This window comes from Stegastes partitus, unplaced genomic scaffold (genome assembly GCF_000690725.1).
Source record: "Stegastes partitus isolate 25-593 unplaced genomic scaffold, Stegastes_partitus-1.0.2 Scaffold2455, whole genome shotgun sequence".
NCBI lineage: Eukaryota > Metazoa > Chordata > Actinopteri > Pomacentridae > Stegastes > Stegastes partitus.
Window position 1 is genome coordinate 74,401 of NW_007580186.1, and position 27,373 is coordinate 101,773.

Sequence of the window (27,373 nt, forward strand, 5' to 3'; positions counted from 1 at the left end):
GCATGACTGAGTCCTATTGTTTCAGTCATATGAATAAATAGTCATTTGAAACTGTTTTAGGCATCACTCATCAATAAACAGCTCATTTTTGAAGATCTTTGCAGATGTTTCTTAAACTTCTTATTTGTGCAAGTCAAGCTACTATTTTTAAAGAACCAGAATAAAGGTTAAAGTTTAACATGTTGTACATATTTAGGATGTGATGCACTGTGCATTGCACTTTTACATCACTTTTAAATAGTTTTTCTGGTTATATGAATAAATAGAGTTTCAGTCATTTCAGCTGTTTTAGGTGGTTTAAGGTGTCAGTTGCTTTTTTATTTTTTTTAATAAAACTTTGCAGATATTTAACTTATTTATTTGTGCAAGTGAATCCTTTAACAGTTAGAAAAAAATGTTACTTGAAAGTTTATCATGTTTCAGATCTAATGCACTGTGCATTGCATGATTGAGTCATCCACTAATTAAAAAGTCTGTTAATTTTTTTTAAGGAAAATTATGTCAATTTACTGTGCATGCTGATGTAGATTTCTGTCACTTTGTACCACAGAGTGAGTCTCTGACAGAGAATTGGCAGCAGGTGAAGGTTCAATCCCCGTCCTCTCCTCTCCGAGGCGCAGTAATCTAGCATTTGTCAGAGTAGGAAGTGCAGTTTGCGGTAACAGTGAATTGAAAGTACGCCATAAATATGGCGCCAAAAGAGTTTTCAAGCTGATGATAAGAGCTGATTTTTCTCCGTGTTGTCTTTTTTTTTTTTAGTGGGGGTGGGGGGAGAGGTTGCAAGACAAGACCCGCCTGTGCATTTGTGCAGAGCGGTGTGCACGTACACCGGGCCAGAGGAGTGGAAGCGGAGCGAAACGGCAGCAAGTGAAGACGAGCGGACGGAGCTGTATGTTTTATTTTTGAAGGAGGGACGTTGCGAAACTGGCTTGCAATCTTTTCTGACTCATCGTTTGGAAATAAAGCACCCTTTTTTCTCTCTGTACACCACCACCACAACCTCCTCCTGCTTGCTGCTCCGTCCCCTCCTCCCGTTACCGCTGGCACCCGAGAGGAAAACAGTCGGATTTTTGACACCACGTTTGGGGCTTTTTTTTTTTTTTTTTTTTTTTTGCAAAATGCGACATGCTTTCCTGTGAGCGCTGTGTTGTGCGCACCTCGCAGCCCGCTTCAGCAGCAGGACCAGCGGCTTGTTATTGACTTGGGAGAAAAAAAAAAGGCTGTATCTCAGTGTGGCTGCCACTTTTTTTTTGGAGGGGGAGGATTTTATTTCGGATTTGGACTCGGTCGTCGGGGCTTTGCAGAGCTGACGCGCTGTCAACACGCACTGTGAGGGGAGGGGAAGGGACGGTCCTGTCACCCAACGTGGACCAGGAGTCGCGGGGGCCGTTTAGCAGCACTGCTAGCAGCCTGCCAGGGGCACCGAGTGGGCAAAACTGAATTAGTCCCCAAAAAGCTCCACTGTTAAACTACATGTGCCTGGCTCCCAATGATCTCCTAATCTCTGGGAATCGCCTGCCTGCGTTCAGGACTGAGGACGTCTCTGTACCAGAAGCTGACTGCAATCAAGGTAAAAAATAAAAAAAATAAATACTTATTTGTGGATGGAAATGTGAAAAGTGTTGCAGCCAGGACCTCTGAAGTCCACTTTGCTGCTGCTGCTGCTAGTGCTACCAGTGCTAGGCTAGCAGCAGCGGCTCCGTACGCACTTTTGAAGCGGACTTGTCAGTCACAGTCAGCGGCGGTGTTTGTGCCTGAGCGGTGCATGTGGGTCGAGGACGCGTAAAAAAAAAAAAATACTCCAAATAACCCTTTAGAAACATGTGCACGCAGAGGAATGAATGTTTAGACTTGGACACGTTGTGCTGCAAACAAGCCCCAGTGGGAATCAAGTGTTTGGTACTTGGAGAGTGTCCAAGTGTGCGTATTTTTCGTGCGTAATTGCAACAAATAGGCTCATTTGCACCAGGAATGTGACTTTCAACTTGTGTGTGGATGCAGGGAATGTGTAGTGTGAAGCATGAAGTTGGGTGTAGGGTGCAAGAGGTGTCGGGTGCAGGGTTAGGTAGGTAGGTGGGTGGGTGGTGGCACCCCAATGTTCACAGTCTCCAGGGATCTGCAGGTTTCTCAGCAAAAAAAAAAAAAAAAAAAAAGGGGGCAGAGGAAGCCAGGGAGGAGAGAGCGGTGCAGCTTTTAGGAAGGCTGAGCACGCAAGCACACACATGCACACATCAAGGAATTAGAGCAACTCCTCTCTGCCTCCTTCACCCTCTCCTCCTCCTCCTCCTCCTCCTGCTGCTGCTGCTGCTGCTGCTTCGTGCTGTGCAGATCTAGCTGGCTTTAGAAGAAGGGGGGAGTGGCTGTTGTTTACCTCCTCAAAGTCAGAGCTCTGTGTTGGATGAGTGTGTGGCATCTATACCTGCAAGCAAACACACAAAAAAAACAACAAAACAAAACCAGGACTTGACATGTGGATGCAGATGGTGATGCTGCGAGTCAGATGTCAGCAGGATTAATGGGGTGTAAGTGGGGCATTTGCCTCCTGTGTGATTTTTTTTTCGGAAGTGCATTGTGGCCACCTACTCTACATAATCGCCCGGAGAACCTCTAAAGAATATTATGTCCGCTTATTAGCGCCGATCATTAGCGGATGGAGCAATTTATCCATATTTTTCGAGTTGAAGATGGCACACAAGAGGCTGAAGTGGCTCTAGCCTTGAATCAATTAAGCTGGAATCGTCTGGGGACTTGTTAAATGTTCCCAGTTGTGACAGCACACACCCTCCTCCTCTCCTCTCTTCTCCTCTCCTCTCCCCCTCCACACACATTCACACTCACATCATCATCACGTAGAAGCAAGACTTGTGCACAACTCCTGAACGCAGATTCAAGTACAGATGCACGCTCTTCAAACCGTCTCTCTCTCTCACGCAAACGCACACACACAAGCCTCCTCCCGCTGGGTATAAAACCGGAGATGAGTCATGGTGTGTGGGGGCATAACAACTCTCTCTCTATCCCTCTATCCCTCTATCCCCCCCTCTCGCTCTTTCATATCTTCTCCTGATGCAGTGCTATCTTGTTTTCACTCATACTCACTCTCCTCCTCCCCTCCCCTGGGTCTCTCCTCTCTCGCCTGGAGACAGCGGTTGTTTACAAAGCAAGTGAACAGGGATGAGAGCTGTTTTTATTTTGCATCCATCTTTTTTCTTTTTCTTTTTTTTTTTTTTGATGACAGCCCTCCAGCCAGTCATCCATATTTCAGTCCCTCCATCCATCTCTCCCCTTCTTGCCTTCCCTCTCATCCATCCTTCCACACCCACAACTTTTTCCATCCCTCCATCAATCCATCCTTCATGTCTTGATCAAGATTTTACACTGATTTCTCTCATCATCTGACTCGGCAGCACTAGCCGGGGGGAATGTATCGGCTTCCCCCCCCCACTCCTCCTACTGTAACAGTATGTCATGTGAAACTCGAGCATGCAGACCTTTTAAGCCTCACATGTGTCCGTGCGCACACGTGTGTAGCGTGCGTACTTGTGTCTGTTGCACTAAGCGCTCAGCTCTGATTGGCTGTAAAAGGGGGTAAGGACCCCCACGTGGTGCGTTGTATCGCATTAGCAGCTACGTAGTGAGGAAGAGGAGGAGGAGGAGGGGTGTTGCTCATGAATGGACCAGTGACGTCACGTAAACTGTACCCTCAATCCCTCACACACAGACACACACATGCATGTTTTTTTTACACACTTAGATTAAAAAGGCTGCAGGGCAGAGTGTGTGTGTGTGTTATTCTGAAATACGTGTCATATAAGAAGGATGGGAACCGACTGAGCTAAGGGATTTATGTGTGTGTGTGCGTGTGAGTGTGTAGCTGCCTGCAGGCGTGTTGGCTAGCTGTCATGTCAACTGCTGCACTCGACTTACTATCCAACTAACTAACCCGCATGTTTACGACGAGAGCATTACTAGTAGCTGAGGAGGATTTGTGTGTTTCCTTGCTGGTGTTTTGATGTGCATGTTGCGTTGTATGTTTACAGTATCCTGGTATTGTAGATATTGATGGATCAAAACAACTGATTATCAACAGATTTTTCTTCTCTTGAAGCTTGCAAAGACACAGAATAAACAAGGAAAAAAGAATATGATAATCATGTTGATAATTCTTTTTAGTAAAGCACATTACAGTAACTTATTGTGAAATTGAGCAGGATTCCCTTCATAAAATTAGACATTTAAAAGCCTATAAAGTACTTTTATTCCACTTATGGCTGCGGGATAATTTCACATTTGGATGTCCTGTCAAATATTGACACTCTAATGACTTTGTATTAATTAGTTTCTTGTCGACTACAGGTTTTGTCTTGTCTTACAAGTTTTGCAACACAATCCCAACCACAATTAAGCGCTTGCAGGCGTGTTTTTTTAAGCATGACCCCGATGTGTTTTGTCAGTGCTGGATGACCCTGCTGTGGCCTAGAACCTCATTAGCGGGTTCTTGCGCGCGTGTTTTTGTGCACATGCTAACCTGCTGTTCGGTGGGCAGAAGATGACGTCAGACTTTCAAGGAGAAAGGAGGGGGGGTGCTTCAACTTTTACATTTTCCCCCCCGTGTCACTGTGACTCAGCCTTGTTAGTAAAGCGTAATTGCAAAGTCTGCACACCTGCACACAACACTGGTGAGGAGGAAAATGCTGCAGATACTTTATGGATTTTCTTTTTTTTTTCGCAGGAGTAATTGGAATGTGCTTCATATCTGTTTTTCCTGCAAAACCTGTTCCTTGCTGACTGAATGGGAGCAGTGGATGTTGTGGTTGCAGCAGATGGTTTTTCAGATAAAATTAATGATCTGTTGTTTGTTATAGTTTACAATAAAGGCTGTTGCTACAGGGCTAGATAGAGATATCATTAGAGCATATCTCGCCAAGCTTATGTTTCGCTTCCTTTATTCTTATTTTATATATTTTCATTTCCCCTCAGTAAATGAGAGTTTAATGATGGCAGTCCTGCTGTTGGAATCTGTGGATTTTCAAATGCATAGAAAGATAATAAGAGTATATCTCATTTATGTTGCGTGTTTAGGCTATTTGTTTTTAGAACAAATGCCAAATCTTATCTAGTTTCAGCTTCTCCAATGTGAGAATTCCTTCAAATAAATAGAAGATCTTTCTTTTCTGCCTGATGCAGCATTTTTAGGTCTGAAACTGATTTTATGGAGCAAGAAATCCTGATATCAATATTTTGGCTGGTACTGTTTATATATGTATATTTATATAAAAGTTATATTCCAAAGGGAAATTTAAGGTGTCGTTGTTTATGAACTTTGCAGCAATGAATCTGACAGAAGTTTGTACCTTGTAATGAAGACAAAGTTGAACTCCGCTGCAGTGATGTGTACTCTGCTACATGTGCTGCAGATGGTGCTGAGAATATTGTGAACAGGGGAACCAAAGCTGCTCTGCTGGACGAACTATGTGATGACACCAATTCCAAGTTACTAAAAGCATCTTTTTCTGTATGAAGTTCTGTAGAAGAAAGATTTTAATATGAACTAATCCTGCTATATCTGCGATAGGCCAATATCAGCTGAGAACATTGTGCAACCAATATATCATTTCAGCTTTAATAAGTGTAGATGGACCTCGGATGGATTCAAAACACCTGAGAGGATAATTTCTTTTGAAAGTGCGGATTGTTCGTTTTTTATTTGTTGCAGGAAGTTAGTTTTGCATAGTCTTGGTGTCCAAACTATGTTCAGGTCAGTTGTGATTCCGAATTTTGTGGCAGAAATACAAACCAGTAACCATTGTGACAACTATGAGAGCTAATAATGTACAATTACAGGTGTATGTTGTGCAACCTTGCTCCAACCCGCCACTGCAGAACCTCATTCAGGTCTGTTAGTTCTGATTCGTTGTTGTTTTGACGCACTTAGAGTTAATGTTAAAGCTGTTGGGTCCTTTACTGCAATGGAACCCGAAAGACTGAAAGGTAGATTACACATGGCGTTCCTGTAAATATTTGCAGCTGCCTTGAGTTCCTGCAGTGGAAAAGCCACCTATTGATGTGAAGATGAACTGCATGGGATGTAAAATATTCAAAAAGTGACTTGACCACTCAACAAGTGTAAATCGGCACAATCAGGAAGAAAAAAGGGCATTTTCATTTGACGTCTTGAGCTACTGCAGAAGTCCATGTGCGAGTAATTCGGCATGGTTCATGGTGTCAGGCTTTACTGTATGAAAAAGTCAACTCAAGCAATTACATTGGTAGGAAAATATAGTATAGCTATGCTAATTCATATCTCCCCTGTGGATAAAGTTTAAGCAGCAGAAACAATTAAAATTTGTTGGTATGCATCACATGCTTTCCCCTTTTTTCTTCCTGATTGTTGCACCGCTCTTCCTCCGCCTGCTCGCTACTTCCTACTCTTATTACCACAAAAAATGAAAAAAAAGTCTGAAGGTTGCGAGCGCATTGATGGACAGGCTGACAGATGCTGCCTGAGCTGCTGATGGGATGAGTTTCAGGAGTATGTATGTGTATGTTTGTGTGGAGACAGCGAGGGCGAGTAAACAACAGACAGAAACAGTATGTCAGAAGCTCCTTTGCTGTTTGAACACCGGGCGATCCAAGAGGGAAATAAGCCTTTTATTCACTGTGCCATCCTCGAATATTTTATTTGCGCTTAATGTATATTTATTTGAATTTAAACTGTATATTCAGAACCATCAAGTCGTCATGGGGAGTGGCGGGTGGGCGGTTAATGCAGAGATTAGAGTAAATACAATTAAAACAAAAAAAGAAGCACAGTGTGGAAGTAAAGGGAATTAAGAAGAAAGATGGTGGGGAGAGGAGATATTTAGAGAAAAGGGAAAACAAGGAAGGTGAAGCCAGCAGAGACAACAAGATGAGAGATGACAGGAGGGGTGCAGGAGGGGAGGTGCAGGTAGATAAACAGGGAGGTGGTAGTTGGGGTCGCTCGTAGTGAAGGGCAGAGCGCTCATCCTCCATCTCTCTGTCCTTTCCACTGCCTTTCCAGAAGCTAATGAACTCCTGATGGCAGTGGAGATGGGAGCTATGGATCAGTCCTCCATCTCTCTCTCTCTCTCTCTCTCTCCCTCCCTCCTTCCTCCCACCTGTCCTCCCCCTTTTTTCTCTCCTCCTGGGTTTTTGGCAGGGCCCCAGACTCGCTGGCTCTGACTTTACCTCCTTCATTGTTTGTCAGCAGATTTCAGGAGATGGAGCGGGAGGCTTAGCTGGAAAATTATTTGGACCTCAGCCGCTTTCTTCTTCTTTATTTTCTTCTTTTTACTCATTTCTTCTTCTTCTTTTTTTTCCTCTCTCTCTCTCTCTCTCTCTCCTATCTTTTCTGTTTTCCGCTCACTCACTCCCGCTCCCATAATGCAGCGGCAGCAGCAGGAGCAGTGGCAGCATCAATAAATATTGTGTTAATGTTCTGGTGGCTGGAGCCAGCAAGGTGATAAAGGAAATCTATTTGATTTCTGTGGCTCGTTTGTTTGGCCCGACGCCTCTCCAGTTGGTGTGCATATGTGTGTGTACATATGGTGTGCCATCATATTGTGTAAGCGTGTGTGTATGGGTTAGGACAGACTTTTCATTCTGCCGTTCCTTTCATTTCTTATTCATAACACCAGTAGACTCCTTTCACTCTTCCTTTCCTACTTTGTTTCTTCCTCCTATTTAGCTTTATTTCTCTCTGAAGTTGCTTATGCATAAATCAAATTCTTTACATTCGGATTGAGTTTAAAGCACTCATAATACAAATGTGAAATAACTGTCTTTTTATGATTTCTCTCAGTGTCACCCAGAGATGCTACTTAAGGCAGTGGTATGCAATAAGCAAAATAGTTCGTTTGACCCTGTCAGCAGGCAAACATGTTGATACTTTCTACTCCCCACAGATTTAGTTGAACTCATTCGTGTGAATACAAAACCTGTCACTGCAACTCAACGCTAAAGGCCCGACTCAAAAAAGTCTTCATACTGTTTTTGCTAAAACGCTACCAACAGTGGTGGTTCGTGTCTCCATTGCTTTGGTGCTTCTTCAATTCTTTGTCCGCCATCAAGCCGTTGTTGTGTGACCCTTGGTGTCATTTAGCTGCCTCGGCACTGAGTTTCTCTTTTCCAAATCTTCTACCATCCTGGACTGCAGCTGGTGGTAGTAGTCTGCCATCTCATCACAGGTGAACTCTTTTGGTGTCCTTCCTCTGCACTTTTGGTGAGCTATGCATTGCAGCAAATGAACTAGTTCTGGTTGGAGCGGACCTCCCAGGTAGCATCGGGTCTCCTGGAGAGCAGAACAAGGACTACTTACGTTCTGAACTCTGCACAACTTGACAATCGCTGCATGAAGTTTTCTGTGTCTGTTGGATTGTGGTTTAGAAAAGAAAAGAAAAAAAAAAAAAACAACAACTGTTGGGTGCAAACCAATACTCTACATTGTGGTTAGATACTGAAGCACAGACTGTACCGCTTGATTCAGTGGGTTTGTGTTCATACCTGCAATTTCCTTCCATTGTCAAATAAAGTTACTCAACACTTATTTAAAAAAAATCCACATCTACTGTATTTGGGGCTAAAAAATTACGAAAAACCCACACAAAATTCAAACTGAACTGTGTAATAATAAAGATTGTGATGAAAGTTAGATTAAATTTCACTTAATTTATTAGGTCCTACATTCATTGTAATTTTATACTCTTATTGGAGCATGTCAATTACAAGCTCATCGTGAATTGCAAACAACTGATTAAGAGAAAACTACATTTTCAGGGTTTTTACGTTGAAGCCCTGCATGGAAAATGTGACTAGTTTAATCCACATGTGGTATGTAACAGGTAACCTTTACATGAAGTGGTAGCTAAATATTCACTAGTTCCATTTGCCTATTTTTACGAAACTGCAGACTTCCTGTGTGAAACGTCCACATAAAGGCCGCCAAGATAAAACTCTTTTGCATTTATTTAAATATGCTAAAAAATAACTTAATTTGTGTATAGAGGGATTGGTACCTCTGTCTGCTATATGACGAGAGGCCTGAAGAAAACATATCAAAATAAACAAAAGTTACTAATAAACCACCTACACATGCAAATCCACCATCTAAATGAAGTGTCTGTGGGGGAGATACTTCATTTGGGAATAATCTCTTTCCCGTAAGGACCAACCGACGCTCGTACCTGCTAATGTTCCTCATTTACGCCACGCAACAGCTAGCAGGGGGCATTTATTTTTTTTTGTTTCTGTGCTATTTTACACTTAACTTAGGGAGGCTGAGCTCCCCTGAGAGCAATAGCAGAAAACTAATTCACTTTACCGAGACAACCGTCTTCTGTATTTGACATGAGAGGCGAGCTTCCTTCCATCCAGCGGATCCCCACGGAGCGTTCTGTAGGGGGGGGGGAAACCGCAGGGGAGAGTGCTGATGGGAATGGTGATGGTGATATCAGCATCAGAAAGTGACTCATGACTGCTCTTAAGTGGCTCTGAAGCTTCCAGGCAGTCAGGAGATGTTGGTGTGCGAGGTCGTGAGCGGAGCATTAAAGTTCCTGGCTGAGATGTTAAGCACAGCTGTATTCTGTGGTTTTTGTCTGTTCACTTCATGTTTAGTTGTGGTTTTTCCAACTTTTTGTTGCAGCTCTCACTGTGTCAGCGGGTGATGGTGCAACCAGCAATAGACTCGGCTTTGGTTGGCTTTCTTTTGAGATATTGTGCTTCTTGTTTGTCAAATATCCTGAAACCAGAGTGTAATTATGTCCAGGAACACTCTCTGTCCTTAGACCCCTAATTTGGAGAGGAGAAGCTCCCCAAAAAACCCTGTAATGGGGTAAAAAATGAAAGGAGCATGAGAAAGAGCAACAAAAGCCGAACCCCTCTTCCAAGACAAGCAGATGTGCAACAGCCAGAAAAGCAGCACAACAGCATGGACCATCAGTACAGTTATAGATTGTAAACATGGGACAAGAATCCACATTTTTCTCAACAGTTTTCATCACTAATTTTTTAAAAACACTTTACCTTAAGTATTGATTTGCACAATAAGTGTAAAAAAAAAACAACCTAAAAAGAGGCCATGAAACTATGAATAATGTTGACATCAAAAATCTGTATTTGTTTTTCCCCAGTGGTAATTCATTTTTTAGAATGTTGGCTGTAAAATGACATAATTTCTTTACTGCATATAAATCCCCCCCCAAAAATAAAATAAAATAAAATCTTTATTTTACATGATTTTGCTGTTATTTAAAAGAAAATGTATGTATATTAAGGATTGAAAAATTATATATATATTTTCCCTATTATTTTACTGATTTTACCTTTTCAAATAATATTTAGTAAAACTAGAGAAAAAAGTCTTAATTTACATAATGTCCATATCAAAAATCTGTATTTTTACAAATGGTAATTCCTTTGTTTACAGCGTTTGACCGTAAAATAACAATTTTGTTTTTTTTACTGTATATAAAACAGTTCAAAAAAACGTACTATTTAACTGATTATTTAAAAGAAAATTGATCTATTTTAAGGATTGAAAAGTGTTAATTTTTTTTCAGTTATTTCACAAATTTTATATGTTTCATTAAATTACAGATGTTTTGTAAAATCAGCGAGAAAGTAATAATTTACATGTTGACTTAAAAAAATTTAAAAAAAAAATCCCAAACCGTACATAATTGTCTAATCTGTATTTCTACAAACAGTGCGTGACTGCAAAATTACACTGTTTTTATTTACTGTATTATTTACTGTTATTTTCATGTTTTTGCCATTTTTTTAACCTGTTTTTTCTGGCATCTTTGCTACCAGATTTTTGCCGTTTTTATTTATAGGACCATTTTTAAAAAAACGCAGAATATCCAAGAGGGCGTCATGTAACCTCTTGGTGTTGCCATGCAGATGAGGTCTCAGCCACTTGACCTCCTTCCCACCATAAACACCTGAAAAGAGGACAAACTGCGCCGACACAAAGGTTCTACTCAAGCACATTGTTGACATATTTCTAAGAGGGAAACGGACACACAGAGGGAAGTAATCAAGAACAACATGAACACCTGGAGGGGAAAAGACAACAGGACCAGCTGAATCCCCTGGATGACGAATGTCTGGTTCTCTGTCGGTGTCTGTACAGGATGCATTCGGTCGCATTATAGAGTTAAAGTCATCAAAGCGAGTGAAGTGTGAGCCGTTACACTGCCTGTGTCGACAGCTGTATTGATTCAAGTGGAAGCGCATCTGTTCTGTCAGACGCGTGCGAGATGGACGAATGAAAAATACGCCTGAAATGCCTTTTGTGTTGACAGTCTGCAGCCGCGCGAGCAGCTCTGTCAGCCTGTACTTACACACACAATGAGGGTTTAAGATAAATGCTTAACATTTTGCACTTGGCCAAAGAAAAAAAAATGATAGGATTTGAGCATAAAAATTCTTTAAACTCAAGCCTTAGAGACATTTTAGTTTATTCGGTGGTCAAAAATGACAGGAACATGCATTTATTTCTGTCATATAAAGTGACACAGACTCGCTGCCTTTACAGTACGAGGACCAATCATTCTTACTTTTGTATGTGGTCCATAGTCCCAAAACCCTGGCAAATTATTCGTTAGACCTGATGTTGGCAGTAAATGAAAAAACTCTACAAATTTTTGTTTTGGAGTGTTTTTCAGAATTTTGACACTTTTACTTCAAATGGACACAGAAAAAAAGAGAATTAAAGGAACATCCAAAATGATTTTCTTCAGTTGGTAACGCGCAATTGAAATAAATTTATACAAATTGAGTTAACAAGAAATATTATTGCCACTAATTTGAGTTGGATCTACTTAAATTATTGAATTCCTCTCAAATGAACAGTTTGCATTGCTGCAACTTAATTTTAAGGAAAATCAACTTGAAGTTTTTGACTTTTCCAGATTAAGTGTTCACTTTACTTAACATTTAAAACATGATTTTGTCATTAGACTTTCTTGTTCTTCACTCTGTAATCCACAGTGGATGACTTGCAACAGAAAAGTTTAAAGAAACGCCAGACTCACAACGCGAACGGAGCAGTAAACATGATTTTCAATACTAGTTTAAGAGGTAATTTTAAGTGGATAGTATCCAGAAAAGCCATGACCAAACCAGAAAGCTAAATGAGATTTATTTCTTAAAAAGTGCTTTACTTCCAGTCCAGCTTTAAAACCCTTTTTACAGCTTATATCCATTCCAGATATTGGTTTCGGTGTCAATAATCAATAATAATTGGTATCCCAGTTGATTGTCCAATCATTTGACTGCACTGGAACTGAATTAATATAAAAATACACCACTTCATGCATAGAAATGCCTCAGATTGACCACGTTTCCCTAGAACATCAGCATTCTTGTGATGTTAAATTGTCTTCTTTGCACACGTAAATGACACATCTTAATAGCAGAACTGCACACAAAACCTGCCCCAAAACATCTAAACAACAAACCCAAAAAATAAAAAATAAAAATCCACTCTTGTGCGTGAAATGTCAGAGCGTTGAAAGATGCATCGCTACCTATTTTACGTGTATGTGTTTGTGGCTTTCATGTTGGGATGTGTGAGCAGGTTGCTGTCTTCTCCGCTGCACACCTGTTAGCGTGGCGCTGATGAGGATGTTTGATGTGTGCGATGTGTGTCAAATGTGTTTTATTTTTTTATTACTGGCGAGCACATGCATCTTTACTCTGGGCGCGTGTGCGTTTCAGCGTGCGTGCGTACGTTTGATGTTGAGGTAAATACTTGATACCCAACATCACACGTTCTCTCACACACACACACACACACACACACACACCCTGACATTTTGATTCTTTCAGCTCATTCATAACAGTTGCCCTATTTCTCCATCTGTGTTGTCTCTCTTCTCTTTCTGCCTTCTGTCTTTTCTCTCCCTGGTCTCTCAACCTCACTTTATAAATCTTTGTGATTCCTTTACTTTGGTGCTCTTCTTCTCTTTACCTGTCAGACTCATCGGTGTGAACCTCTTTTTTTTTTTTTTGTCTACCTTCTCTCTAGTGACTCTGTCCAAAAATAGCTTTGTGAGAGTGTGTGAGATGGGTTTGGGAAGAGTGAAAATAGACTTGGACGTGTTATCGTTGCAGTCTTCCCTGCATGCCCTCTAGCTGTTGCTGTCTTGCTTGTACACACAGCATTAGCACCGCGCAGGTGAGTTGGTGCTCGGCACATGGAGACACATAAAATTCATTCATCGATTCCTGTCCATCGCTTCTCATCTTGCCTGTCATTTCTTTTTTTTCCTCCTGTGAAGGAAGGGGAAATATTCAGCGGTGATGAGATGGGAACAAACAGGGTTGAAAAGAGGGTGATTGAGAGCGAGAAAAATGAGTGACTGCAGCGAGGGAGAGAATCTCGGGGATGCTATGATTGAAAGAGATGAGGTCGAAGGTGGAAAAGTAAGCGATTTGGAGAAGGGAAGTAGTGAAGAGAAAGGAGCTGCATTTTCCTGAGTTGCCAAAGGCTTTTAAGACTTTTTTTTTTTTTTTAGCTCCCCGGGCAGACGGGTTCTGTTCAATCAATCCACACACAACATTAGCAACACAGAGACACACTAATATACACACACATATTAAATGCACTAATACACAAATCTCCTCCCTGGATGAACAAACACACATCTTCACACACACCCAGAGCACAGCCTCAGAGAGATGGCTTGTTATGAAGCAATTTATATGCAAGGATTCTTTATCAAACTGACTGACCTCTGGCACCTCAAGGAGCGCCGGCCAGCTGTGTGTGTCTGTGTGTGCGCTGATTGGCTTCACGTTCACAGATTCTTGTTGCTGATGCATTTGGGGTTTTGTGCACAAGCTCCAGAGCACCTTATCAAAATCCTCTTTATGCGCTTGTTTTGCTTCATAAATCAAAAAGCCGGCCTATATGTCAGTGCTTTCTCTCTCGGTGTGTCCAGATGTTCCAGCAGTCACTTAATGTCTGTTTATCATTGATGGATCTGTCTGCTTCTCCTGTCAGCCAGACTGCCGACTCATCCGGAGAGATGGTTGTGTATGTATATGTGGTTGTGTGTGTGTGTGTGTGTGTGTTGCCCGCTGGGCTTCTGCAGCTTAATAATAGATCACCATCATGGTAACCGTTGTTGTGCTGACCTTAAGTGCTGCAAAGTGCTAAAATAGACACCAGTCCTCACTTGCGTTTCTGCTCAAGTAAATGCACTGTCATCTACAGGGTGGAGGAGGAGGGGGGGCTGAGAGGACAGACGGTGGGACAGACAGACAGCCAAGCAGAGGAGTGACATACTTGCAGACAGACAAACAGATGGCAGGCAAATGGGGAGACGGGCAGAAAGGCAAAGAGTCAAGCAGTCAGACAGACAGAAAGACAGATGGCAAGCTTACAGGCAGACAGACGAATGGACAGAACGACAAATGGGTCGCAGCCGGTCAGACAGGTCTGGAAGCCGGAGGACGCAGTCCAGCGAATGTCCCGTTGTTTCATTCAGATTAGACCGTTAAATAATGTTTGACGTGTTTATGTCTGTTTCACCATGCACTGTCACAGATGGGTTAAGTGGCCATGATTACATTTACAAGCTGTTTATCGCTGAAACCCCTGTCTGATCGATCGATTCGTCAATCGATAGCCAATTTTAAAAATTATTTATAAAAACAAAACTGCACGACATTAATTTCTCCCAGGCTTTTAATTAAGTCAGAGGATTGAAAGTCGTATTATTTTTAAAAATATCTCCAGAATTACGCAATTCATCAGAGTCAGAAAATGTGAAAACGGAGAGAATAATCCATAATAATCAATAATCCAACTGTCTAATGGTCCTTGAACTACTCATCTGTGACATCCTGCTGGAAAACAAAGTCCTGGCATAAAATTGTAATATTTCATCAAAATCACTTTGTAAGGCTTATTTAAAAATTTGCCAAAAATAAAGCGTTTGCTCTAACCACATGCGGTAAATAAACAAAATTCGACATAATCATGACGCCATCACTGACTCAGGTGTGACAAACAGTCACGTAGCAAAAATTCAGGAAATCTTTGGCTTAACTAGCTTGAACTGCAGGCTGTGTCTACACAGAGCAGAGAGAAGGGAAGTATTGAAACTAATTTAAAAGTAGTGAAAAATAAACAGTGTGTAGCTTCATCTTTTTCTCTGGTGATGGTAACAGCTGTGGGCACTTGGGAAAATGTTCTATATGCTGATTCCAGGTTTAAAAAAAAAGAATTTGTACAATGAATAATCACTAAAGTTTAACTTTTTTCTTTATTTTATGACATATCACATTATATTTTGATGTTGCACAAGTCATAGTTGTACTGCTTTCGTAGCGGTGCAGGACTTGATGAAATGTCCAGAAACTGAAAGGGTTAAAGTGAGGATTCCCTGCTTTAATCAGCTTCATGTCCTTGTTAATTGACTTCTTTTTCAGTTTTATAGATGAAACAATGAATACATTAACCAGAAAAATAATCTGCCAACTCGTCAACACAGAAAATCATTGTTTGCTGCAGCCTTAATTGCATTTTTCTAAACATCAGTAACTTTTCCAGCAGCAGCCTGGTTTGTTTAGAACAAATGTAGTTTAACTTACAAAGGAGGTGACAAAATTGAGAAACAATGTAAAGATTTAAGAAGATGGCACAGCCCCACTCACTGTTTGATTGATAGGCAAGATTTGACAGTCTGAGTGCAATACTTTTCTACACGTTTATTCTTGCCGTAGGTGGATCGTATGCTGCTGTCAAAATGTTCTGAAAGAAAGAGCACTTTTTTATGACATCTCACATTTTCATCCTCAGTGGCATCCGCTCTCACTCGATAGTGGCACTGATGAAGCTTCAGTAGGTGGTGAACCTGTTCTGTGAGCTGCTATCAAATGTGATCGCAAGTGTTTATTACGATACTTGACATGATTATATGTTTAATTACAAATAAACTACCTTGCTTTGAACTCACACCATTTGAGCTTGTTAATCAAGGTACATAGGTAATAGTTTTTATATTATAACTGCAATGAAAACACAATTAAGTACATGTATACACATAAAAACAGATAAATAAAGGTAAAGGCGTGATCTCACCTCGATGCACATTCAATTTGAAAAAGCAAGTAACATGCAGGACAGTTTCCATGTCTACATCACTGACCAAAGAACTTGCAACTTTGCACTACTGTGTTTTTTTGCACATTGTGACCTTTTGCACAAGCTTTTTTTTTTTCTTTTCTGCACATACCATTTTTCTGCTGTTCTTTCTATATTTATTATGTGTCTGCCTCATGATGTGTACGTAGCTGTTAACTTTTTGCACGATAAACATTGCACATTCTTCTTCTTTTTATGCAGTTTTTCTGTACATCAAAGTTTTGCACTGCACTTTGCATATCGAATATTTTGCCTTTGTTTGTATGCATGAGTAGATATAAGTGACAAGTGGGTTTAAATGAGTTGATTCTGGGGTTAATCACAGCACTAGGCAGAGACATAGCGGACAAAAACATATTATCACGTAAATAATCTGTTTTTTACTGCATATTACAGTAAAAGCCTTGGAATCCTTTGAAAAGAACCAAGTTGAGGTTGAGTTTTGTGGTGGCTCGTCTGGACCGGGTGTCCCCGGACGGGACCCCACACCTGGAGATGGGAGTGCATGACTTAGGTGAAGGTTTTTAGACCACGAAGCCCATCCTGCAAGGGCAACCACTGGTCCCTGTTGGCCGCAGCCTGTCTGTAGGTTTGGACGGAGGCTACAAGCCTTCTGCAGTAAATCTTGAAAACCCTCCAAAAAAAGATGTGGATAGAGGGAGATACTTTGAAGGACTCCATCATTAAAATGTAGGTTGCTTATACTCCAAGGAGGAAGCACACGTTGGGATTACATGCATCCACAGTTTTCATACATGCTTCCATTGCAGTTTACGTTTTAATGCATTTCAGTGAAACATTTAATCCAGCAGTTTTGTTGCTGCTGCTGATTAAGTGTTAAATGTTAGTACACTTCGCTATTGTTTTATCACCAAGACTTCATCTTAGTGGTAACGAGTTTAAAGTCTGTGCTCGATGGATAAAAGTCAGGCAAACTCCTTTTCTGAACACATCATCCATCCATCACATTGGTTTGGACACTTAAGTCCCTCTGACATGCACTGGGTTGGTAGAATATGGGAACTGAGCTCAGAAAGAACCAAGTTGAGTAACTAAACCTCAGCATTTCTTGTTTTGAGAAAAGCTAATTACTGTTCTGCTGGGTTTATAAATAACTGAAACAAAGGCTTTGTTTATTCTTTTGCATTTTGATTTATTTAGATTCTCAGGGGCTAGCTATGAGCAAATCAAGCCTCACACACAGCTCATGCGAACTCTGTCTTGTCATCCAGTGTAATTCAAGTTTTATTTGTTCTAAATCATTTAATCACATCACAGTTAACTTGGATTACTGTGTGAGATTTTCAGGTGCAGTTTCTCGTCGTTTGCTTGCCATTATTATTTCCACCTGCTCAAATTTTTAAAAGCTAAAAGGAAGAACAGCTCCTAAATGTGAACTAGCTGCTATAAACTTGCTGGTAGTGTGAGCACAGCCTGAAACAGTCATGTATCATATATACACTATTAGTCTTTGAGCAGTAACAGCTGCTCTCAGCTGACTTTCTGCTCCAACCTAATGTACATACTTGGTTTCTATGCTGCAGCTTAGCCTACTTTATTAACAGAAGGGTGTGTTACTGAGCCTGTGAACTGCATAAATAGCTGACACATGGTTTTCTTTCCCACCTGCAGTTTGGTGTCCACATATAGCTGTTTTCTGAGCCCTGATCTGTTGCACATTTAAGAGAACTGTCCCCTTTAAACATTCAGTCAGACAGAGTGCTCTCGGCAGTGTCATAGTCAGCCAATTAATTAGCTCCCCAGGCGACTTGGCGTTCCCAGCATGCATTAGTCAACCTTCTCACTGTAAATGTTTTGGGCTGACACAAAACTATGCACAGAAAATGTGGCTTACACCAGCTGATACATTCCAATGAGAGCCGGAGGTGGCTGTCTAAACCCAAAGGAATATGGATCTAAATATACACAGTGTACTCCTGGTGCTGCTGGTGGCTTCTGTTTAGCTTGGTTTTAGCCATCTTATCTCACATCTCCAATGTGTTAAGCCTTTCAGCTTGGCCTTATGTTGTTCCCACTGTAACAGAAAGCAGTAAAGGCACTGACATCAGAGCTTGTTGAGGAGTAAGTACATTCCTGAATAAATAATGACAAAACATGACCTGCCCAAAAATAAAAAGCAAACAAGCTTGAATTGTACACGTTTCTTTTCTAACTGAATATGATGTGAGTGGGACGGATGTGTCTCTAATTACTGATTGATTAGGGTGATTGACTCATGACCATGACATCAGCCTATAAAAAGTAAAATTTGATTATGTGGATCACTCTGAACAAGCTGGTCTTTATTGGGTTTGGACGAGGGAGGTGCACAATTAGTCGAGTAAACGAAAAAACATTGCCAGTCTTCATCAGAATACTAGTTTGTCAAAGCAATTGTTAATATTTTATTGATGTACATTACCAGTTGTGTCTGAAATGTTACACACTAATGGTCAGATGTTGCTGAACAGCAAGGTGGAAAGTGTTACAGCTGTAAAAGCGAAACGACCATTGGCGTTCAGGATTTTAGCAGTGCAGAGTAGCAGCTTGGATATTACTGCTTGTTAACACGTGATGGGCTGCATTTCAGTCTCTACTTCATACTAGTTCTGTAGTTGACAAGAGAAACTGAAAAATATGTAAATGAGAACATCTTCTTTGAAAATTCAGCTGTATTAAATTACAGTATATGCGAGCACAGAGAGCAGGAGAGAAGCAAACAAATGTTAAGTGCCAAACAGCTCCTGTGTGTTTTCTTTTAAGGAGTTTGTGTTTGAGTTTGTTTTATGCCATTAAAACTCTGCACAGTGTGCAAACCACCTTTTTGTTCTGGAATCATTTGAAGTACTCTCAGACTTTAAAAGCCTTGGGTCTTCAGAAACTTTATGCTGAACCAAATTGAACTCTGCTACTACCGCAATTGCCGTGCTACAACAATTAGGTATAATACTGAAGAAAACCATTTGTTTTAATAAATTTAGTTGAACATAAACATGCATAAAAATATAGATATTGTTGCATTTTTCCCACTGACGTCATGCATTATGCTGACTAATTGCGACAGCTCTACTGTAAGCTGTGTCAGAATGAACTGCTATATAACCACCTGTAATGTGTTTTTCTGCAAGAAATGTCACTGTTTTCTGAGTATTTGTTACTTTTAGACAATCTGACTAGTCTGATTTCAGATTTCTGTTTAATCAGTCATTTGGTCATTAAGAGCATCACTGTGTTGGACAGGACCAGGCTACTTTTTGACATTTTTAGGCCTGTTTGTAAACAAAAACAAAAAACCCCAGAAATTATTCAGATGATTCAAACACCGGTGTTACTGTTATTCTGGCTGATTATACCTCTTATCAGGACTTTTGTGGTTATATAGAGATTGGGCTTGAATGGCGTCTATCTTACTCTGCCATCAGTTTCGCTGACCAAAAAAGGTGGGACAGTTTCCCCTACTATCATTCTTTGTCCTAAGTAGAGCTTTGCACAATTCCCAGCAAAGCTCCACCTAGCTTTAACCCCACTAGAAGTATAATCAGCCAGAGTAATTGAAAACAAAGTCATTCTAATGGACTCTGCGAGGGTAATCTAGACTAGACTAGATTACAAATGACAACTAATCTGGCTTAAAGCAGATCTCGTAGGCTGGTCTGAGAGGAATAGCGTTCTTGGCTGATGGCTACATCTTAACAGCAGAGTGATGATTACCTTTGGATCAATCACACCGTTCCCTGTGTTTTGCCTGTTTGTGTGTTTGTGTATGTACGCTGTGAATCGCCTGGCTGCTGTTCATCGCCCCCGGCTGATGCGAGCCATGCATAAAGCGGAGGCCACAGCCCAGACACACAGCTCTGTACTGTAACGTATCCTGGCTGCAGGGCAGTGGACAGCATGCCAACATTTACAGTGTGTACGTGTGTGCTTGGATGTGTGTTTTATGTACAGATGCTCTGTGTCTGCATGCTTGATTTTTCTATTTTTACACCACCACGATCATGTTAGGCGGACATTCTGTCCCCGTGGTGGCGTCTGCGTGACTGTGTTTACACAGAGAACATGACAACACGACTTCAGCCAAACTTTACACTTGTACCGCAGGCTACCCCTGTTAAATCTGCATATTAACGAGGGAAAACTGATTCTGTTGAAGCTCTTTCACTTTGTTGCTTAAAGACACAGAGTTCACATTCACACCATTAGCTAATTATTTAAATTAATGAGCTCATTAGCAAAGTTACTTGTGTTTAATACAGTGTGACGATTACAGCACAATGTAGAGGAGCTTAAAGTTTAATGTTGTTTATGTTTTAAATGTGTGTAATGTAATGTTTGCATGTGTTTATTTTCCAATTTGTGGTTATATTCTCTGTTTGTGTGGAGCTGAATGCACTTTTTGTTTTACTGTTTGACTTGTTTGCTGTTTTTTTTAAAACATTTTATCGTCTGGATTTATTCTCTCATCTTTCTGTCCACCTCCATCTTTTGGGATTTCGCTCTTTTTTTTCTTGTCTTTCTTGTGTTTTCGCCACTGTATCGATCTTGAATTTCTAATTTCGTGTTCTTTACCTCAATTCCAAACTTTTGTTCCCCCTTAATTTAGCTCGCAGACCTATTATTTATGTATCTGAAATGTTCAGCCCCACCAAATTACATTAGCTCAGAATAGATGTATTTCATTCTGTTTGATAGTGTTCCCTTCCTGGTACAACAGGGTTTCATTGATTCTGACAGCTTGTTGCCTCCAGCTATTGTCCTGCTTCGACTCTGACAAAGTGCAGGTTTAGACAGAGCTGTTACAGGATGGGATCATAGTGCAACAAAAACCAACAATTTGATAAAGCTGTAAAATGCACATGCAGACTCAATGCTGCGGTGTTATACAGCAGTATTTATTATATAGATACATATAAATGATTATATGTGGGCTTCAGCAAACAATCACTTTTTCTGTCTACTGAAATGCCTGGTAATTTCCCCCGTCAATCTATGAATCGTTTAGTCTTTTGCATAATATATAAAATAGCAAAATATTTCTCTTCCCAGTGATTCACATTGCTTGCTTTGTCCAAGCTCTAATGTCTCCATCATCCAGGCAGCTATACATGGTATTATGAGGCTCATGGTCACCATGCTTGTTTTTGTTATTTCGGTAGTTCATATTTTTTTATAGGTTAAAGTTGGGTCATAAAGTTCCAAACTGTCTTACCCATCAAGAATTCCCCTCCGTGGGACCAACTAGAAGGGCACAGTTCACCATCTCCACCCCTCTGACCACTAAGTTGTACAGAATGAGTAGCAAAAGACTAGTTCCTTTATGGTTGACGTCAGTACTGACACATATGCGTTCGCAATAGTACATGTGATCGTCCACCGAAATCCATGAGGACCTTTGCGGACCCCAGAATTTGTAACCACGCAGACTGTCCACAACAAGTGGTGCTAAAAACAAATGTTCAGTATGAGGAGTGACTCTGCGAGGTTATTCTCTGACATCCACATCTTTACGATTCATCATTAAATGAGTTGTATTTGAAATAGTCGCTTCAGAACTTTGGGCTCTGCTGATACTTTCCATCGACAGGAAATCCTAATTTCTCTAGATATCCTGTGCCGTGTCCACCCACTGTGCTTGCCACACCTCAGGAATAATCATATCAACATGGTGCTACAGCATAATCTATATAGGTGCTATAGCTCTGTGTGATCAGTATCGGGCGGTGTGACTGGCTGCATTACAGACCGACGCGTACCAGTTGTATGAATAGAACCGGTGTCTCGTTTGCGCTTTGCTTTAAAAGTCCACGATTATTTGCGTAGCTCTAATGTACCAAACAAAACAGACACACCTATATATTGTGATGCAAAAATATTGTGTCTGCTGTGAGAAAAGTGATTTGAAAAAAGCAAACAGACATTCAACAGTCACTTGAACAGAGAAAGCATTGGTCACTGCGTGTTCATATAAGAGAACTGTAATGTACTGTACACACATGAAAGATGGGCCTAGTGGTTACAGGTGGCCACGTTGCACCAACATTTCACGTATAATGTCCTGCTGAACAGACTCCACTGTATTTGCACAGATAACAGTTGAAGATTGAGACCTGTAGCTATAATAGCCATTACTGGTATCATCTAAATGGGACCTTTCTTTTTGAATTAAGTCTGCTGCTCCAGGAAAGACGGCATTTCGTGTCCATTAGAGGATTCGTTTCAGGAAAGACTCACCTGTCGTTGAGCATTCCGAACGGCAAATGTAAAAAGATTTAATAAACTCCTTTTAAGTAGAATTGCCATTTTAGTCAGTGCTCTTAGTAAGTAGCAAAATCAAAGTCAAACGAGAAAAAAATAAAAATGAATTCAATTATATTAAAAAAATGTGATTTAAAGCATTCTGGCTCTGGAGATAAAAGCTCGCTGTACCATCTGTTGTAGCCGTTTGGCAAGACAGCAGACTGTCACATACTCTCTCTCTGTTTCTCTCTTTCTTTTTGCGTTTCTGTTCAGGAAGTTACCCAGTGCAGACCTGGAGTCTGGTTCACTGGACTGATTGAGATGAAGTTGTACATTTGTGAGTCTTTTCCGTCTCCCTTTTCTCCTTCACCCACTCCGTCTCTCTGGAGAACACAAAATATCTCAATCTACAGTCTGGGCTTTGGTTCACTGGACTGATTGAAGATAGGCTAGTGTGGACTGCACGAGAGAAAGGGGGGACAGAGAGACATACAGCAGACCAGGAAAGTAAGAGACTGAGTGGGAGGAAAAAGAAGGATATTGGGTGTAGATAAAGAAAAAGTGAGACGGAGTGGTGGAAAAATGGGCAAAATGAACTTAAGGGCTGTTCTTGGCAGGTGTAGAGCTGTTAGTCTGCCTTGAGCCTCAGGTGATCCAGCTCCAAAAAAGAAAAAAAGCAGGGAGGTGGATTTTAAGGAGATACGATGACATTTCCAATTACCGTCAGGTCTTTCACTTTAACAGGCCAGCAGTTCCCCCCCCTTATATATGCATTCAGAAATGGTGGGCTGCCACTAGGACAAGAGGTTAAAGAGACTGTCTTGTTCGCTCATAATCACAGGTTCATCCCCCATCATAGCTTCATGTCTCAGTGCCACTTAACCTCTTTTCTGGTCACTGAGGATGCAACAGACAGGTGATGCCTTAAATGGATATTTTACATAAATTAATAGATCAGCACAAATCAAATTAAAGTTCTTAACAAAGCAAAATAGGATATTCATGTCATTATTTTGTGTGGTAAAGCTGGTTGTTAGATTAACCTTTTGAACTCTAAGCAGTTTCTGAGTGTTTGTTGCACTTGTCTCGTTTTTATTCACTGTGGGCTCATTTGTCACTGCAATATAAAGTCCTGCACCTTTGTGGAAAGAGAACAACCACGGCTAGAAGGAGAGAGAACTCAAAAAGGTCTTTTGTGCAGGATAACTAAATCGTAATGCCATAAATGATTAAAAAAAACAAAAAAACAAAAAAAAACATGACAAAACAGAAGTAGATCTTCATTGACTATTAATAATTTTTCCGGCAAAGAAAAAAAAAATGAAATTGACATGTACATTTTACAAGTGTCCACAGGTGTTACCAAAAGAAATGGTGACTCTGCATACTGCAGATATTTGACTACTTGAATTTTTAATTTGCTTCCGTGTTTGTCTCTGATCAGGTCAGTGTAAGTCTGCAGTTCAGCCTAATCCAGCTGAAATCTGAATTTTTGTCACTTGACTTTTGGTCACAGGGGAGACACTAGTGGCTTTTTAGTTGCAAAAAAACAAACAAACAAAAAAAAAAACAAGTACATGTCTCTCAAACCTTTTGGGGTTCAGAGGGTTTAAAAAACTCTAGCAGCAAAATTAGCCAGAGTTGCTGATAGTGTTTTCCTGTTCTGGTCAATTCAGCAAGAAAAACCGCAGGATTGCAAAAGAACTGGTGCAGTACTAAGAGGATTTTAGTATAATTCTATATAACCAATAACTCCTCTGTAAAGACAAGAGTCTGATTGAACAAATTATTCTTTAACTTGAGCGCCAAACGGCTGGTGAATGCAACAACTTGTGAAATAATTGGAATAAACACATTATTTACAGTTATGATGTTTTCAAGTAGCAGCTGGCCTTGGTCAACAGAAAGAGACTGTGAATGATTCACTTCAGGTAATTATTTTATCTGTAAGTGGTGTTATGAAAAACTTAAACGCTAAATGGATTTATGTTTTCGTTCTTTTTAAAAGCAGTTCAACCTTATTCACTCAGATATTTAAAGCAAAACATATTAGCTTTTGATGGTGAGATGTGCCTACCTCAGACTCCAGAGATTGCAAAAGCTGTTTGTGTTTCGCTGCCAGTATGTGGAGCTTCATGCAGTAGATTTATTTTGCAGAATGCAGATATTGCAGAACATGAAAGCCTTTGCTTAAACACTTAAAAAAAAAGGAAAGTCTTCATTGCGGAGGGCGTTTGCTCCAACAGAGGACTTCTACCTCATAGGACTTGTTATAGTAGCAAAGGCACATGTGTTACTAATTGACGGCTCCATCCCGTTCAAGTGTCCTAGTAAGCCATGACAGTGTGATGATGAGCCAGCATAAACTGGACTTGGAACTAAATGGAATTCAGCCATCAAGAATTTTATTCTTTAAACATATTTTTCCTCCTGTGACCTCTCAATGTTGAAAAACTGACGGATGCTCTGTAAAGTCTCGTTGGAACCAGTATATGTTCCGTTTTTCTCTTTATTTTTCGATCCGGCACCTGTAAAAGGTTTTTTGGCATGAACACTTTCCATTTTGTTCCAAATTTTTTCATACAGTTTGGAATTGCCACCTCTGTCTTGCCATTACTAACTCCTACTCTTGATCTTTGGTCTGGCTGTTGAGTGACTTCACTACAGTGTATTCTTCCACAGCCAGACCTATGTCTACGAAACTGTGTCAGAGCTTGTGAATGGTCTGACTGAACATTGTACTTCTTTTAGGGATTAAAAAAAACCTGATTTAACCAATCATAATCATCTTAGGTGGCGCTCAGCCCGGGTTGCAGCAATGGTGCCCCTGTGGCTAAACTGCATTCCCATTTATGTTTTGTTATGTTTGTTATGCTGTATGACTTATGTTTATGATGTTGTCAGAAAAGCTCCATTGCCAAACAGCCACAAAGTTTGCATAAAGAGGTTTTGGTGGGGATGAAGAGATAAGTTGTCACAAGACTTTTACCCATGAGAACGAGGTTCCTGTTTCGTGTGGGATCATTATTCTTGCGCTGTTTTGTTTTCACTTGATGTCTTGTTAAGTTTAGACACTAAAACTGCTTGGTTAGGTTTAGGGAAATGTCATGGTTTAGGTTTAAATATGACCATTTCACTGCTTGTTTAAAGCTTTTACTCCATTTTCTGGGTTACCATGGTGACAAGTCCCACCCATGTAATGTATGATTGGTTGGCTGCAAAGAAATGCCAATAAAGCAGTAAATTAATGTCAAATATATGTTGATTAGAGATGTGTTTCCAATATGTCAGAAACAAATGTGATTTGGCAGGAAAAAAGTTTTTCCTAAACATTGTGAAGAATGCAGTTTAGCTGTATAGAAAGGTAATTTGGAATTGTTGGTTGCACTATTCCGACTGACTGGGTGTTGGGTAAAGGCCTCCTATTTTCCCTCTATTATGTGGCTCTTTCCTTCCTTTCCACTCTCTGCAAGTTACCAGTTTTTATTTCCCTTTCTACACGAAGCAGAAACCTACATCCTGATTTTTTTTTAATGTTTTGGCAAAGATTTTGAATTGTGCACTAAGGCTGTAAAGCATACATTTTATTGACAATAATAATGTCTCTGCATGCAAATATTCCACCAAAACAAATTCCCCTTTTTCACTAGTTTGCAGGGGCACCATTGCTACATCCTGGGCTTTTAATGCCTGAGACAGAAGTGATTGGTTTAAAGAAATACAAATGCACCAGAGCATTTTTTCGCCCCAATAGCAGAGTGATAATGAGGTGCAGTCAGACCATTCTGCAGTGCTGACACAGCACTGTGGAGGTCAGTCAGGGTATGCGAGACTTTAGAGAAGTATGTTTGGAGAATAAAACTTTTTCCATAACTGGTGGGGAAAAAAATGCAAGAATGTCTGTGTTACATAGCAATGTTGTAAAATATTCTTTGTACATTTTTACAACCTTTAAACGAAGGAACCAAACAGATCTTCCCTAACTGAACAATCCAAGTCAAAACTTTCCATTTGTAGCATGTAGGCTGCTACCTCGGAGGTTATTTTTGTTGTTGTTTCCTGTAACAAAGGGGATTTTGAAGACGGTAGCATGCAGATAGCGGAAGGGGAGACAAATACGTGCCCAATGGCAGGCTTATATCCACAGTCTGCATCCACTATGCTCAGTTAGCTGGTGAAGCCACAAACCAAATCCTCTCAAAATTAACGTCTTAAACCTCTGTGTTTGGTTAAGCCCATGCCATTTCTGCCACAAAGTATCCCTCTCGCTGTAAATGCTTCAAAACACTTCCAAAGTGACTCATTTAGCAGGTTAGTGTAACGAACTGACCCTCAAAACTCATTTATGTCACATTCTTTCTCACTGTTCACATTTTCCTTTGACTGGTCAGGGAAAAAAATTGACTGAACTGCTCTGAGAAAAAAAAAACAAAAAAAAAAAACATTGGTAGCTTGAGTGTGGTTTAAGTGGGTCGCCAGAGAGTTTAATAGGCGAGGGGAAACCCTGAGATGGATCCAAGCGTGCAGACTTGAAGTCGGACAGACGTAGCTAGAGGAAGTCAGTGATGCACTTAACCACTCTCCTCAAAGGCAGGAAGACGAGGCAGCGCTAGACAGATGGGAAGAGGTGGAAAGATGGAGAAAAGAGCGAGAGAGGCTGAGGAAGTCAATAATGTACTTAACCTTACTCTACAGACTCCCCGTGTCCCTGTTATTGTAAGGCAAAGGAAGATGGCAGGAAGAGAGGGAGAGAGCAAAATGGCAAGACTCGGGAATGGAAATAGTCAGAGGCAGCAAAGAAGCGCTGTGTGTTTTTTTGTGAGCATAAATGTCAAAGTAGTTAAGTGTGTGCAGGGCAGGCGGGGAGGCCGGGGTACAGGAAGAGCCCCATATAAGAGGGAATAGCCCAGTTTTACTGCCACATAAATCTCTGCTCCCCACACTGAAGGTTGTAACACA

At 40.7% G+C, this 27,373-nt stretch overlaps 1 protein-coding gene across 1 annotated transcript in view; it reads left to right on the forward strand.

Moving 5' to 3' along the window:
* The first annotated feature begins 790 nt into the window (after positions 1-790).
* The window catches only part of jade2 (jade family PHD finger 2), a 75,654-nt gene continuing 49,071 nt past the window's right edge, over positions 791-27,373 (forward strand). Inside the window, exon 1 of the mRNA XM_008305256.1 lies at positions 791-1,570. The gene's annotated coding sequence lies outside the window, so the exon portion shown is untranslated. The remainder of the gene's footprint in view (positions 1,571-27,373) is intronic.